We start from the raw sequence: 4,037 nt of genomic DNA on the forward strand, positions 1-4,037 counted from the left end.
TGGAGGCACTGATGAAACATTTTACTCATACTGGTGATTTGAGGATCCCAAGAAAGCGTCTCATCAATAATCAAACCCAGACTCCTAACCTCCGAAGAGTATGGAATCTTCTCTCCACAGAGAATAATCTCGTTGTCGTTTCTATTAACCATGTTCAGATGTCTTTTAGTACCAATGATGATGGATTGTGTTTTGGATGTGTTTAACACGAGACCCATACAGGAGGCAGCCGTCGCAATGGTTGAAAGATTCTCGTTTAGAAGTAGAACGCACTGAGCAAATTCCTCAACCCTGGCATGAATATATACTTGAAGATCGTCCGCGAATAGGTGATAGTTACATTTTATATGATGAGTTAGGGAGGAGATATAAAGGGAGAACAGTAGTGGGCCCAGAACGCTGCCCTGAGGAACCCCAGCCACCGTTCCCACCCACTCAGAGCAGTTCCCGTTCACAGTTACCGAGATTTCGCGTCCCTTGAGATAAGAGTTGAAAAAACCTACGGAATGCTCAGAAAAACCCAACACAAGCAACCTGCCCAAAAGTATGTCAAAATCAATGGAATCAAATGCCTTACTAAAGTCTAAAAGTACAAGTACTGTGAGCATTTTTTTGTCCATAGCTTGGCCTATATCATCCGTAATTTTAGTAAGAGCGGTGGTAGTGCTATATCCCTGACGGAACCCGGACTGAAAACTGTCATGTAAAGAGTGGCTGTTGAAGTAACTCAAGATTTGAGAGTGAATGATTTTCTCGAAGATTTTTGATAATGTGGGAAGTATAGATATAGGTCTGAAATCTTGGGGAAGGTCAGCTTGTTCTTTTTTCGCGATAGGAATAATTGTAGCACGTTTCCAAACACCAGCCTGCAGTGAAGAATTGAAAATATGCGCTAAAATAGGCAGAATCTCATCAATTACACGACTCTACAAAAAAATTTTTGTTCTTTGTCCTAACGTTTATATTAGGATTTTCCGGTTAATTATGCACAAAAACGAAAAGAAAATAACTTTTTTTGGTATAAAGTTTGCTTTTGTGATAGTTATAGTATTAATAGTCGTTCTTCATTTTTTTTATAATTTTTAATAATTCAAAAAGATCGTCCGATGAGAGTGGGGTGTTTACGTTTACAAGGTGCCGCTAGAGGGCACTCGAGTCATAAACAATGATCAGGTGTTGTTTACTAGCCCAGACAAACTTCAAATATCGTCAAGAATGTGTAAATACGATGCTGATGCATTTTGTTTTATATGTGGTCAATTTATTCTAATTCGTGACGTGAAATACGAATTAAAGACATCTCACGTTCTCTCTGAAGCCTATGAAGCATATTTTGACTTTCCTGTTTGGAATCAAGACAAGCCATGGGCTCCACATGTTGCTTGTTTTTATTGTAAATGCTATCGTTGAATCACGGCCGGTTTCATAATCAAACCTAAAGTCGCTTTAATTTTAAAGCTTCCTTTAACCCTACTAACGTCCAGTTTCATAATCCAATTAAACGTCACTTTAAGCTTAAAGCTTCCTTTACTGTCATTTTTAGTAGATTTAAAGGAAGCTTTAAAATTAAAGCGAGTTTAGGTTTGATTATGAAACCGGCCGTAAAAATGACACTAAAGGAAGCTTTAAGCTTAAAGTGACTTTAAATTTGATTATGAAACTGGACGTCAGTCTCCTAAACACAGAAGCAAACTTTTTCATGCCATATATTTTTTTTCGTCTAATTAGGATCTAAACTATCGAAATTTTATGGTTTGCAGTCAAAGTCAAATTTGGTGTTGACCCGTGTTATAGGTTTCAACAATTCATCACACCCGGTACGGCTCTCTCAATCGAAAAGTCTTTCGATCGAAAGTTCTCTGCATCGAAGAGTCACTCGACCGAAAATGACGCCCACTTTCTCCTGATTGGCCAGATTGGTCGGAACGATTCGGAACGACTCGGAACTGGCACTCTTTCATCTTTGTCTTATCATTTCTGAAATTTGACAGAGAATTTGGACATTTAATTCTGCAGTACCAAAACGGTTGATTGTTTACATAACCTTTAATCTGGAAATTTTTCGACTTTCCTCAAAAATGAAATCAATTTGAATAATCATTTCGACGAATCAAGTAGGACCAATGATAATATGATGAAATGCATTGAAAGTGCTCTCTAGGATACATTCACTGATCAAACGGAATATATTTTCTATATATAATAAAAGTAGGTATCCATAAATTGTATCATTCTCTCATAGTACTAAGTTTAATCAAATGCACCTTTGTTTTCAGGTAGTGTTGAATGATCAAAATACTGCAATATTCTGTATTTGTTTATAAGAGAGGAGTGTAGGGCAAGAGAACCTCACTTCTCAAATGTACCAAGATTTTCGAATTAAATGAGAATGTGATGACGATTAGTTATAATGTCATCTTAACATATAAATTCTACTGATTGAGGCGAATAGGGCAGTTGGCAATCAGAAAATTTTAAGACCTATCACATTCAATGCTGATTTTTCTTAACTCGAATAAATAATATAGATTACAAGAGACTAAGTACAAACAATGAGTATAATTTACAAACGAGCCATTCAAGAGATTCTCCTCAAACTATGGTTTCAGAAAGTGGATAATAAAAGGACAGATGGAATAACAGATACCTGTGAAATCAATAAAATTATTGAGAAAAACAGTGAACTGCTGATATAAGCTTTGCCGATAAGAAATATTTCAAAATTGCCTAATACAGCAATGAGAATCATACCATATGTCAAGTCATTGTATTGGAATAATTAAATATAAACTGTAGGTTGAATTTTCAAGATGTTCATTTGATTCATAAAACCGAATAAGATGTATTATCAAACATTCCAAATATTCTCCTCATACTATGATGTATACTTACTCTAGATACGAAGAACTAATAGGTAACATTTTGTTTCTTGATGGATAAGTTTCATTCACACTGATTCGAAGTGTCTGTTTTGAAATTTGCATGGGTTTTTCCCAACACCAATATATAATATAGATTACGAGAGACTAAGTACAAGCCATTATTATTTTATACAAACAAGAGATTCTCCTCAAACTCTGTCTGAAAGTGGATAATAAATGGACAGGTGCATTAATGAATAGCCATGAAATTATTTGGTAAAACAGTGAACTGCTGATATAATAAGCTTTGCGAAGAAGAAATATTTCACAATTGCCTATTGAAACAATGAGAATCATATCGTATGTTAATTCATTGTGTTGAAATTATTAAATATAAACTATAGGTTGAATTTACGAAATGTTTATTTCATTCATAAAACCGAAAAAGAACTTTGATAATACATCGTAAATATTCTCCATATTCTGTGATATTACATATCAGGAAAAGAGGTCAAATTACTGGGTCTTCTAAATATTCTTTATTGAAGTCATTCTAGCTTTCGTTCAGTTTCTGGACTTCTTCAGGGACAATGTCCATTAATTAAAATATTGTATGTATTTATTCTTAGTTTCTGAAGAAGTTCAGAAACTGAACGAAAGCTAGGATGACTTCAATGAAGAATATTTAGAAGACCCAGGAATTTGACTTCTTTTCCCGATATCTAATATCACATCATTTAAAGAGGTCCAGATTTCCTTTTATCTAATTCTGCATATTCTCTTCACACTATGATGTATACTTACTCTAGATACGAAGGACTGATAGGGATAGTAAAATTTTGTTTCTTTCATTTATACTGATTTTAACTGTCTGTTTTGAAATTTACCAAGTAAAATGTTACTCTGATCTTAATTTTTCCCTCATTTCAATGTTCGATTTCAAAGATATACTGAAATAGTGATAGGCATTGTGAAATAAAAGAACACATTTAAAAAATCTATTTCAGTGAAAAACACACTCCGGAATATAAGACTAAAAGTCAATGTTAAATTACTCAATCTCAGATTCAAAACCAACTGGCAAATCTTGGATATATTGGAAATCTGGTGAGCAGGTGGTTTTAGTATTTCCCGTTCATTGGGTTACTAGGAATATATCGAGTGCAGTTGTCTCAC

At 34.4% G+C, this 4,037-nt stretch overlaps 1 long non-coding RNA gene across 1 annotated transcript; it reads left to right on the forward strand.

Moving 5' to 3' along the window:
• The first annotated feature begins 1,857 nt into the window (after positions 1-1,857).
• LOC123317263 lies at positions 1,858-2,809 on the forward strand. The gene is made up of 2 exons (XR_006538155.1): positions 1,858-2,208; positions 2,277-2,809. It is a non-coding gene; the product is annotated as an uncharacterized LOC123317263 (long non-coding RNA).
• Positions 2,810-4,037: the final 1,228 nt, after the last annotated feature.

Source organism: Coccinella septempunctata, chromosome 7, assembly GCF_907165205.1.
Source record: "Coccinella septempunctata chromosome 7, icCocSept1.1, whole genome shotgun sequence".
In the NCBI taxonomy this organism is placed as follows: Eukaryota; Metazoa; Arthropoda; class Insecta; order Coleoptera; family Coccinellidae; genus Coccinella; species Coccinella septempunctata.